This window comes from Ambystoma mexicanum, chromosome 9, assembly GCF_040938575.1.
Source record: "Ambystoma mexicanum isolate Mex_15411 chromosome 9, UKY_AmexF1_1, whole genome shotgun sequence".
Classification (NCBI taxonomy): Eukaryota; Metazoa; Chordata; class Amphibia; order Caudata; family Ambystomatidae; genus Ambystoma; species Ambystoma mexicanum.
In genome coordinates, this window is record NC_090931.1 from 1,262,263,072 (window position 1) to 1,262,275,991 (window position 12,920).

General features: G+C 47.9%; 1 long non-coding RNA gene across 1 annotated transcript in view; it reads left to right on the forward strand.

Annotated features, from left to right (window-relative positions):
* The window catches only part of LOC138489041 (uncharacterized), a 262,875-nt gene that overhangs the window by 47,001 nt on the left and 202,954 nt on the right, over nucleotides 1-12,920 (forward strand). The gene's annotated exons all lie outside the window — the stretch shown is intronic.

The window sequence follows — 12,920 nt, forward strand, 5'->3', positions numbered from 1 at the left end:
AGTGCCCATTTCTCCGGGTCTCTCTTAAGAATGTCATTGGTGAGACCGTCGGGCCCTGCCGCCCTAGAAGAGTTAGAGTTGTTAATGAGATCGAGTATATCCTGTTTCTCAAATTTTAGGTCCCATGTTTCAGTCGATGTGAGGGTTTTTTGTACAACACAGTCTCTTCTCTCAGAGTATAGTTTCTGGAAGTGTTCTTCCCAAGCCAAGCTTGAAACTGGGTTTATGGTTTTCGATTCCGCTGGGTTACAGGTGTCGTTAATTAATTTCCAGATGTCAGAGATATTTTTGGTTGTAACTAGATTTAACATCTTCTCACTGTCTTGTTGGAGTATAGAATGTTTGTGTTGGGTGAGCCAGTTTTTGTAACTGTTTCTGGTTTTCTTGAGCAGCCCTAAGTCACTTGGTGATTTTGATCTTTGAAAGCGCCTCCTTGCCCCTACCTTTTTTTGAGCTTTTATTTGGTCGTCGTAAACGTGCCTCTAAGTAGTGAGACTTCCATTTCCTGACTCCTTTGTACAGAAGTCCATAAGTACTTTCGTATATTCGATGATGTTAGTACTTGATTCATGATCACCAGATTTTAAACTCATTAGAGAGTCTAATAGTGCACCCGTGTCTTTTCTCTTAATTCGCAGTCTGTTGCCTCCTGCACCCAGTCCAAGGTAATGATCCGGAAGGTGTTGATCCGGCGTATAGACATTTCTGTCCCAGACCTCACTTTCAAGTTCACGAATATTGTGATCACTCAGGAGTGAGGGGACAACTACCAGGGATTTTAGTTTCCCCATCAAGCCTTCTGTGACAAAAATGTATTCCAGCGTACTGTCCTGATTCACACGCTTTCAAGTCTTGGCAGCTGGTTTGTCGCCCCTCAGACTGCCGTTAACCATGAAGATGTTTCTTCTTAGGAGCTCTTTTTCAAAGTCCATTCGTCTTATCGTGTTCTTAATGCAGAACAAGGGCAAGACCTCCATTTTGCTACCCTTTTTGTCAAAACATTCCATGTTGATGTCCCCACACAGGAGGACCTCCAAGTTAGGACACAGGATTCTTTCATCATCAATTGCTTTTAGGAGTACTTGCTTGAAGTTGTCATTATGTCTTTCAGAAGGGGCCCAATAGACGTTACAAATAAGGAGCCTCCATTCCAGTGAATTGTCCAAATCACTTGTGGATGATTTCACTCTAGTTAATTGGATCCATGGGTTTTGGTTTACTGAGGAGACCACCATTAGGCCACATGACCGTTTAATACCAAGTACGAGGCCTGAGCTGGGTCTACCTTTGGAGCCCTTCAGGGCTGGATTAATATGAAGTTCAAACCCATCCAGAAGGGGAAGGTCCATTAACAATGTCTCCTGAAGGCAAAATAAATCGTATTTGGACAGATCCAGAGCTTGATTTCCAAACAAGTGCGAGAACCCCCTTGTTTTCCAGCTCATGAATTTTTTCCCTCTAGACGAGATAGTTGAGTGGCCACCGGAGGGTTCCTGCTGGCATTATGATTTTACTGTTAGGAAGCCCGCCAGCCAGCTCCAGTCCTCTGAGCCTCCCGCAGAGTTGTCCACAGATTTTTTCAAAAAGGAACACGTCCTTCCACCTCCAGCATCCACCTGTATTCCATCCTTCCCCTTTTTTTACTACAGCCACTTCGGGACTAGAGTCAGACCCTGATTTCAGCGTGTGGGTTCTTGCTGAAAGTTGGTTCCTTACCTTATGGCCTTCCAACAGGCGAGATTGATCCTCGTCTAACACTTTGAGCGTGAATCCCCAGAGATTGAGTTTGAACCCTCTTTTAAGAGTAAACATTTAATGGAACGCTCACCCAGGTGCAGTACAACGCTATCGTGGCACTGCTCATTGTGGAATTCAATCAGTTCAATGTCCTTTGATTTTAATTGTGCAAGGGAATCGACTGAATGGGGGAGTCTCATGACGTTGGCACGATTCATGGTAAGATTGTCTTCGTAACCCAGGGTTCTCTCCAATAGTAGTCTGCTTTTTCCATTAACAGCCTTGAATTCAGGCACATTTTCTTCAATTTGAATTTTGGGCCCAGAGCGTGGCTCCACCGATATTTGATCAACCCAGGACACTGATCTTCTAGGACCATTTTGAAGGTCTTTTTGAGCACTGTTGTTTTTTTCGTTTTCGGTGAGCTTAAGTGCCAGTAAGATTTTCTTGCTTTCCAGGGTCCTAAAACCCAAGGGTCTAGTCATTTTAGTAAACTCCTTGTCTTCTGCTGAAGTAAGCGCCATGTTTTCCCTCGGAGTATGGACTTTGGACTTCCACATAAGTTTCTTAGTGGAGTCTCCACCCGAGGATTTTCAGGTTTACTGGTGGGAGATTGATGTTTGCAGCGGGACTGCCCCCACCGTCTTTGGACTTTTGATCGACTACATCGCGCTTCTGCTCAGTTCCTTTGGCCTTGACAGTTTCGGGCGGGTCGTCGTCCTCCATAGTGCTTTCAATTTCAGACGAAGCAGACCCCACCTCCTCTGCCCAGGAATCATTTGTTTTAGTGTACACAGATAGGTCCATGAGGGAGATTTCCACACTATCACTCTCCTTCTCAGTGAATGTATCTTTGTCAATTGCGTCTAACGTCGCATTTGTTGATTTTGTGGAAACTGCGCCTGATTTCTTTGTAGATCTCTAAAAAATGGACGGTTTGTCTGGAAGCACAAGGTTTCTGGGTAGTGATAGTCTTTTTGTAGCTGTAGTAGGGTTAGGCCTTTCAGCTGATTCATGTTTGCACACCCTATTTGTTTTTTTGACAAGATTTGGGATTTTTCATAGTTCCTCGCGCCGTTTTTGTTTACCACTAATTTTTCAGCGTCCGATGGAACTAGGCTGATCCGTGGTTTTGTAAACAAGTCGAATAGTTTAACATTCTTTTTTGGGGCACACCCTCCTGGTGGTTTAACTTGAGCTGGAGACAAGGTAATGGCCCCGGCAGTCGCCGATGTGCTTACATCTTTTGAAGAACAGCCTAACTTCTCTGTACCACTATCAGCCAAAATGCTGATGTCGGTGCTTGTTGATTTGTCCATTTGGTTTGAGTAGGGGAGCTTTTCCTCAGGGCCCTTCGTAACGGTGGCATCCATTGAGGTAGATGATTCTACCGGATTTGCCACTCCCGAAAGGGATCCACCCACTCCCACTGATTGTGAGCTCAACCTCTCTGATCTTCTCATTTCTTTTTCCTTGATAATCGGTTCAATGATGCTCTTCAGAATTTGTATTGTCTGATCCGCATTTTTGTCTAGATTGGATTGGAGCGCCGAAATAAACCCCTCTACAAAAATAATTTTGGAGTATAGCATAGAGATTGTAGTCGTGTCGTTGCGAAGTTTATCATTTTGGGATTCAATGAATTTCATGAAGGGAGCCATAACGAGCGCAAAAGCTGTTATCAATTTAGAGTCAATGTGAGGGTCCTTTTTAGGCTCTTCCTCCACCTGGGTGGTGGCCAGAACCGTCAAAAGATCTTCATCCGTAGGAGAAGGTTGCCTTCTGAAACGTTTACTGGGGAAGGGAGCCTGCTGCTGAAAGACCCCTTTGTGAAACCAGGAGGGGTGGCCCACGCAACAGCTGCTGTCTACTTTGAAGTGAAGACCCCCTTCATGTGACACCAACTCCCCGTTTTTCCCTTGGACCGTGAGCATTTCCCCCCGATTATCAAATGAGTCAAAGGTCAGGTGAGGAAAAGATAGATCAAAAGACTCAGGGTGATGGTTACCCTTGTAGGGCTGGTTAACCTTGTGAACAGCTGAATTGTTTAAACCAACCGCAGGGGTGATGCCAAAGGGTTTCCAGCCCTGGTTTGTCCTTTGGTATTGGGCTTTAGAGGTGTTTTGCCGATTTTCAGTGCTTTAAACAAATGGATCAACAGTGTCTGGATTGTTTCTCCTGGTTTTGGCCATCCAGTCCTCATTGAACGAGTTTGACTCATTACTCAGTGGAGATGAAGAACTTGCGTCAGGCATCGTTGGAGGGGCTACACAGATTGGTTCCCCTTGAGGCTCCTCAACAGACTTTTCTCTGCCAACACCCAAAGCATCCACGAGCACTGCTCCAACCGAGGGCTCGTTGTTGTGCGAACCAGTGGGTGGCCCAGGGGTGAGTATCTGGTCCACCCCTGTTGCGAGGGACACCCCCCTCTGGCCAGCCCCTCGACTGTTCCCTCTTGGTGTTGCAGGATATTGTCAGAAAACATAGTTTTGCGTGTAATATCCACATTAGGGTAGAGATCACAGACTAACCTGTCCTGTGGCTCCGTTGTATTGGGGACCGGGAAAGATGGACTGGTAGCCATTTCAACGAACAGGAAAAGTCAATAAGGACTGTAGTGTTCGCACCGGAGGGGAAGTCCCGGCCCAAGATTTCACAGTGGCCTTCCTACCACCGTGCCTCATTGCCTCATAGCAGTAAACTGCCAGGGACTGTTTTTTTTTCCCTATCCGGATTTCTATTCGGTAAACACAGTGAGTTTCACCAACTAGAACAACAAGAGCAGCAAACAGCAGAGCGATAGAGGTTACCTTTACACAGGGGTGGCCCCTTCGAGCGCTACACCAAGGCACAGTGTGCGCCGAGCTACGGAGCCGCAATGCCGCCGGGTTCCGCCAAATGTTCCACCCGCAGTCCGCTTGGCCTCCGCACCTCTGGGCTCCTCTGTGCACTGGGCTCTAGATGCTGCAGCTGGAGAACTGGAAGAGCCGTGCACCCTCCATGGTCCTCGTCCGGTTAGAGAAAGGGACCTCACCTCGCCTCGCCTCACGCGAACGTCCAAACAGTGAGAAACAAGCCGCACTGAAGCTCTGACCTCGCTCTGAACTCAGCCACCTCCGAGTCTCCTTCTTTATACAAAGCTGATTCTCAGTCCTGTAAAGAAGAAAACAGACACAATCAAGCTCCCAATTTGTTTTTTTTTACTTTTCTATAACATGCTGTGTGTTTTCATCCCTGATTTGACTATTCTCCCTTTAATAAAGGTTGCTTGATATTTTCATATAACTGGAAAGATTTAATTTGGCCTTGTAATTTAGTGTGAACAAATACACTCTTTTTGTAGATGGGCTGCTGACATCACAACATTTACTCACATTTGTTTATTTCTAATGTTGCGCGAAATGTGAGGTTCCTATATTTCTTTTCACTGTGAAAATATGATGTGCCTCATACCCTTTTGGACAGATTTCCCCACACTACGATACAGGTGAGGACCATGACGTCTTTATCTTGTACAGCATCATTTCAAACCACTCAGGATGCATAGGTATGATTGTCATATGTTTTTTGTATTGATCTTTCTGGCTACATAGAAATGGATATACAATGTCATGAATATTTTTCTTTAGCTTTTGGTGACAACTTTTCTTTTTTTTGGGCGCCATCCTATTTGATTGCCTAATATTCAATACTTTCACAAATTCCAAACTCTGTTCCTCATCTTGGATAAAAATACATATTATGTCATATGCTTTTCTTGTGTCTCCAAAATGTATCTAGATTTTTGTATCACAATGAGTGTTGATATGTAGATTACTTCAATGTTTTGCCTTTGTGTATCAAAATAAATCCGAGCCATGAATGTATTTGCCAATATTGTTTGATGGTGTAATGATTACGTTATATAGTCTTGTCCATGTTAATTACATTTCATATGGATGATACCATTAGATCTGCTCTGTTTCCTGTCTGATCCGGCAGAAACCAGGGTGTGCAGGTATGTATTTGTGCACTTTATGTGGGTTTTACTTTTAGTGGGTACTGTAATCTTCATGCATTTCACCAGTGTATGTGTTTGCACTCTCTAGATATCAGTTGATGGATAACAACAACCCACTTTCCATTTGTAAATATCGTTTGGCATCATCATTATGTTTAATATGTTTATTTCCGCTCTGCGGGAGGAACAGTCATGCTTACTTTTATGACAGGACCATATGCCACCACTGTAGGGGTGAAGGGGTCTGATATTATTTTTATATAGAAACGCAGACGGTTAGCTTTTCTGCTGCATTTTCAGTCCCCATTTTAGGTTTTTTGCAGCATTTTTGTCCCCAGAGGAATGAGATGCCTTGAGTATGCTCCACCACGGCCGAAATTAACACACTACAGGTGCAATCTGGGAAAATGGAGAATATATGCTTACTGCCCTGCCACGCAAGCCAGGAAGCAGTTTAATGCTTGTGGCAATCCCTTAATTGGGGGTTTCCGTAAGAGAAAGAACATGTATTATAAACCCTCTTTAAACCAGACCAGGAGTGAACAGTACCACGTTCTTTTCTGGGATCAAGTCAGAGAAAAAGAGCAAGGCACGATATTATCCCTATAGCCTTGACTTAATCGAGAGGGAGCGTCTATTGAAAAATTCAGAAACGCAAGTATCCCTGTGGAAACGGAGCAAGTCCTGAAGAAAATTGGTCCAAAAATAGGGACATAGTTGAAACTACAAAAGGAATGATCTGGTGACGCCCCTTCATGAGCTCGATACAGAAGACATTAATTAAGTTTGAGTAAATTTATTGTTTCTTCTAGTGATTGTGAATGTATTTTTTTTTTACGATAATGTTAAATGGAATTATTTTGAACTGATTTGTGGTTTTATAATTGATCATTAAGTTAAAAAAGTAGGTCTTTTGTTTTTTCTTTAGGACTAAACAAATATACAGCACTTTTTTATTCATGCACTTTTATATTGTTCCACCTGAATTTTGGGGACTCTTTATTTGTCCGTTTTCATGTATGTAATTGATTCATGTATGAACCTTATGATTTAATGACATTATGGGCCTCATCACAAGTCTTGTGGTAACCCTTAAAAGTGGCAGTAACGGAATTAGCGTCACCAATACCGCTCCACCGGATCATGAGCCAGCACAAATACCGCTGACTGTAAAATCAGCCAGCACTATCACAGCCAGTGCAATTACAGCTGCCACTATTTCAGCCAGTGCTATTATAGCCGGCATGTCCGGCGATATTAGAACCGAAAACAGGCGCTAATACTGCCGAAAACACAGTGTAGTTACCTCCAGCAGCCGATTCAAGGTGTGCACCGATCCCAAGGGTTAGGTCCTCACCCTGGACCCTCACCGACAACCAGTTGGTCATCTTGTACCACCTCAACAGGGGAACCATAAGAGAGCTACTCGCCACAATACAGAACATCATAGCAGGATCAACATCCAGACAGCTATTCCCCCACTGCTAAAACTAGTCTCCGTCCTACAATTTTTTGGAACTAGCACCTTCCAGCACTATGTGGCCATGATGCACGGCATGGCACAGCCCACATTCTGTGCAGTGTTGGGCCAGGTGCTTGAAGCCCTCCTGTGGCAAATGCAACACCACATCTCACTGCCTACGCCCCAGCACAGCTCAATGCCATGAAGGCACAGTTCTATGCCATTGCTCAAATGCCAAATGTGATCACTACCTTGGACTGTACTCATGTTGTGCAGGTGGCTCCCCAGGCCCACGAAGCAGCGTACTGAAACCACAAGCACTACTACTTCATGAATGTGCAGGTGACCTGCGACCCCAACCTGTGCACCACTCACTGCTGTGCCTGCTACCCTGGTTCCACCCATGATGCCATGGACCTACAGAACAGCACACTTCCAGGATACATGGAGAGGCACAGAGGACAACAGACCAGGATAGGGGGTGAGCAGAAAAGCCAACAAACTTGTGGCGCGAAGCACATGTCCAAATGGGGGAAGGGATGCAAATGGCTACACAAAGGTTGGCATGGCAAGTGAATGAGCAATCTGTACGTCAACTCCTCCCGCACCATCTTCACAGCACAGACCAGAGAGCGTGCACGTCGTACTTACCTGCATGGAGAAGCAGTAGTACACATACAGTATCAACCGCAGCTGCAACATGACTACAGGTACCACAATGCAGCATTGACCCACCACACCAATGCAGAGAAATGGCCAAAATGCCACACAGCACAACATCCTTGTCAGTGCCACGGTCATGCAGCCATGAGCGGCCAGCCCACAATGCCCACCCGTTGCCACCAGACGCCCAGGGAGGGCCCATGGGAACCAAACATGCCACATGCATGGTGTAAAGAGACAGCCACATGACAGCCACCATGTCCGCTGCACATGTCACTGACAGACACTGTATGTAAGATATGCTGCAAGGGAACAGGGGGCATTTGAAACATAAACGATGCATGGCACAAGTGACACTGCATGCACAGACATAGAAAAGACACATACAATGAAATGAAGGCCCATCTGCATGCACAAGTAGTCCATTGAACTGATAATGTGTAAGTCCAACCCCAGCCTACACCGTGACTAATCCCTGTGCCTCCCCCTATGCAGGTGACTCTGGATACCCACAGCTGCCCTGGCTAATGACCGCTGTCCGTGATCCACAAACACTGCAAGAGAATACCTACAACCACGCTCACATCCGGACCCATGTGTACATTAAGCATACCTTCGGCCTCCTGAAGGCACATTTCTGCTGCCTCGACCGCACTGATGGAGCCCTGATGTATTCTCCAGAGAAAGTTGTCAAAATTTTGCTTGTGTGTGCAATGTTGCACAATATCTGCCTGAAGAGAAATGTTCTGCTACCCCCTGATGTGGAGATGCCACCCCCAGAGGATGAGGATGCAGTGCCTGTGGCTGAGGCAAATGCACACATTGTCAGGGATGACATGAGGGATGGGAGGATGGCACGCCAGGGACTGATAGACAATTTCTCTTGACACTTTCACATGGCACAAGCCATGCATCACTGTGTGACACCAACCAAATCAATAAACACGACAAAGACAACCACAAATGTCCTCGCATTGATGGATTTTCACGGTTCTTATGGAATGAAGTGCCCCAGCTATCCCCCATTGCCCCTCCCACCACCAACTCGCCAGCGCACTATCCCTCCTCCCACAACCAACTCCCCAGCACATTATACACCCCACCACCAACTCCCCAGCATGGCCATTCATGGCGGTAAGTGTCCCCAAGTCATTCACAGTCGGGGCCTCTCTCCTCTGCCCCCTGCTAGGTCCTGGTGACTTTGTGCAAAGAAGGCGCTGGGGCTGGTATTGAAGCGTTCCCTGCTGTAACCCCTCTGTGGGTTTGGTGTAGGTGGTGTAGGTGCTGCCATTGTAGCTCATTCCCCTGCCGGATGGCTTCCGCTAGGGCCGAGACATCCTCTGTAACTTCACAGACACGTTGCACATATAGTGTCAGGGCGGAAGTGTTGGCACTCATCTTGGCCCTGTTCCACACCATTTGCCGCACAACCTTGTGGGTGGCACTACTAGATACTCTCCCTGATGGTCTGCAGGTGTGCAGAGTGTGTGTGCCCAATCTCCTCCATCTCTCGCTGCCTGCGATCCATGCCATCCAGCCTTTTCAGCAGCACCCAGCTAGACGGACTACGTGGTCTGGGTGGGGTGCTCTGAACTGGGCCAGGGCTGAATGCAGTTGAGACATAAGATCCCTGGGGGTGTTAGCCTTCAGCAGGTATTGACTCGGGGCTGGTGTCCCCCTGTAGCTCCTTAGTGGCACTGGCAGCAGATTTGGGCTTGGTGCCTGTGCATATGGATACAGGTGTGGGTGCAGCTTGGCCTGTATTGCTCCTGGTGGCTGCTGGTATTGGTGCAGGGCCTGCGGTGCCACCTGCAAGCTTGGCCTTTCTGGCTGCAGGCATTGCACGGCAGTCCAGGCACCTAGGCTGGGATTGTGTGTTGCGTCATGGGGTGGTGGTGGCGGGCCTTAAAGTGCCACTCCCTGATGGGCCTGATACCTCCTCAGCCACTGGCAATTCGTGAGTGCCTGTAGGGGACATAGGGAATGTCATCAGATATGGTCCCCAACATTTGTAGGCATGCAAGACACAATTGCAATGGTAGAGTGTGACCCCACACACATGGGCAAATCCACATGGTTGGCCATGGGAGGATGCAGGGACTACCGCCATGGGGTTGCTTGTGGCAATGGGTGTGAGACCCATGCAATGTTGGTCATTGGCCTGTGTTTGGGTAGGGCAGGGTGTCCATGCTGGGCCAGCTTGTGACTGACATGCATGCTTGTGGTCCTTCATGGCCCCACATCCCCTCCCCGGGTGGCAGTCAAATGGTGGTGTGGGGGGTGGCTTGTTCCATGGCACTGTCATGGCTCTATAAGGCAATTCTTCACAGCCAGCAGGGCTGTACTGTGGTGCAAGGTGATTGGCAAGCAGGCACATGTTTGTGTGCGGGATGTGTTCTTCCCTGTGGCCTGTCTGCCATGCACTCATGGGGCAGGCCTACTGGGACAGCGTGTGCTGGGGTGACTGCTGCATGGTGTCATTGTCACTCACGCACCTCTATTCCACTGGCACAAGCTGCGCATGGCATTTGTTTGGTTCACTTGCCTGCCCTTCCCCCTGCAATGATGCTCAGGGGTGCCCTTGATGCCCTGCCCCATGGCTGCTGTGGACGGTGGCAGATGTGCCACCTCGTCTCTCTGCCTTGTCTGCATGCTCAGCTTCAGGGTCTGCTGACTTGTTTCCCTGCCCACTGGGGCTTCTTATGCTGGGCTGTCATTTGTGTGTGCATTTGTTGGAGGGGGTCACTCACCTTCTGCCTCCTGGCTGCTGGCTCATGCCTCTGCACTGCTGACTCTGTCTATCCCCTCAGGTCCAGCACTGTGCTGCATTTCTCCTCCCCGGTGGTGAGGACCAGTGGCTCGACCGTGCCTCCTCCTGTCACCAGGGACTCACGACGTTGTTGGGACATCCCTGCACCCTTACTCTCAGGTCGTTCCGCCTCTTGCAGAAATCCCCACCATCATGGGATACACTGGAAACTGCTTTCACCTTCGGGACGATGATGTTTCTGATTCCTGTCCACCGCTGGCCACAGGTCTCCCTTTGCCTGCTTCTGTACAGCTCATCACATTGGGCCACTATCTCATCTGTGAGGACAACTAGCTCCCCCTCACTAAATGTTGACTTTCTCAGGCGATATTCAGCCACTTGCATCATAGCATCTCCTGGGATATATTTGCAGCTTTGCAGGACCGGATGGCTGCAGGAAGTGGAGCTATTCGATTGATTGTGTTTTTCAAAATAGCCACCGTGATACTTCCCGTTCCGCCAGTGATGCAATTTCCACTGGCACGAATAGCAATGGGTTTCCTGGCGGTAGCGCTATTAGTGCTTCTACCTTGGCTGTACCTCTTATTCCAGCGCAATTACCGCTGGTTGCTAATAGTGTTACCGTCGGCGTCAGGGGCTCATGCACAGCAGGTTACGATACAACACTAATTGCGCCATGCCGCACAGCCCGGCAGTAACGCTATTCGCACCAGGCGGTAATTGCGCTGATTTACTGCCAAACTTGTGATGAGGCCCAATGTGTTGTTAGTATGCTATATGGTTTATTTATACACATGGGATAGATTATGTGTTCTTTGGGAGTTTTTGATTTCCACATGTTGGGATACATTTAGATTTTGTTTTACAACGGTAGCGGGCGCCCCTCTCTCGAAAGAACAGACTTGATAACCTGTTCAGTGGTTATTAACCACTTGAGAGTTCGCAGCGACTGCTTTTACTCACTGTGCCTTTCACAGATGGGAAATATCCATTTGCATATCAGTCTTTGTCCGGCCCAGGGGCAGTCCAGCACCGAAATGCAATGGCAACTCCAACCTGAACGAGAGTACCACCAGCAACCCCATACACGTGTTTCACCCTTGTTGGGGATCATCAGTGAGGTGAAGCTGATGCCTCTCTAAGCACAGTGAGAGGGAGACCACGTCTGGTTGCCCCCAGGAGACCTAGGGTTACCAATCCCAGGTTCCTTGAAAAATAGTTTTACAACGGTAGCGGGCGCCCCTCTCTCGAAAGAACAGACTTGATAACCTGTTCAGTGGTTATTAACCACTTGAGAGTTCGCAGCCACTGCTTTTACTCACTGTGCCTTTCACAGATGGGAAATATCCATTTGCATATCAGTCTTTGTCCTGCCCAGGGGCAGTCCAGCACCGAAATGCAATGGCAACTCCAACCTGAACGAGAGTACCACCAGCAACCCCATACACGTGTTTCACCCTTGTTGGGGATCATCAGTGAGGTGAAGCTGATGCCTCTCTAAGCACAGTGAGAGGGAGACCACGTCTGGTTGCCCCCAGGAGACCTAGGGTTACCAATCCCAGGTTCCTTGAAAAATAGTTTTACAACGGTAGCGGGCGCCCCTCTCTCGAAAGAACAGACTTGATAACCTGTTCAGTGGTTATTAACCACTTGAGAGTTCGCAGCCACTGCTTTTACTCACTGTGCCTTTCACAGATGGGAAATATCCATTTGCATATCAGTCTTTGTCCTGCCCAGGGGCAGTCCAGCACCGAAATGCAATGGCAACTCCAACCTGAACGAGAGTACCACCAGCAACCCCATACACGTGTTTCACCCTTGTTGGGGATCATCAATGAGGTGAAGCTGATGCCTCTCCAAGCACAGTGAGAGGGAGACCACGTCTGGTTGCCCCCAGGAGACCTAGGGTTACCAATCCCAGGTTCCTTGAAAAATAGTTTTACAACGGTAGCGGGCGCCCCTCTCTCGAAAGAACAGACTTGATAACCTGTTCAGTGGTTATTAACCACTTGAGAGTTCGCCACTGCTTTTACTCACTGTGCCTTTCACAGATGGGAAATATCCATTTGCATATCAGTCTTTGTCCTGCCCAGGGGCAGTCCAGCACCCCAATGCAATGGCAACTCCAACCTGAACGAGAGTACCACCAGCAACCCCATACACGTGTTTCACCCATGTTGGGGATCATCAGTGAGGTGAAGCTGATGCCTCTCTAAGCACAGTGAGAGGGAGACCACGTCTGGTTGCCCCCAGAAGACCTAGGGTTACCAATCCCAGGTTCCTTGAAA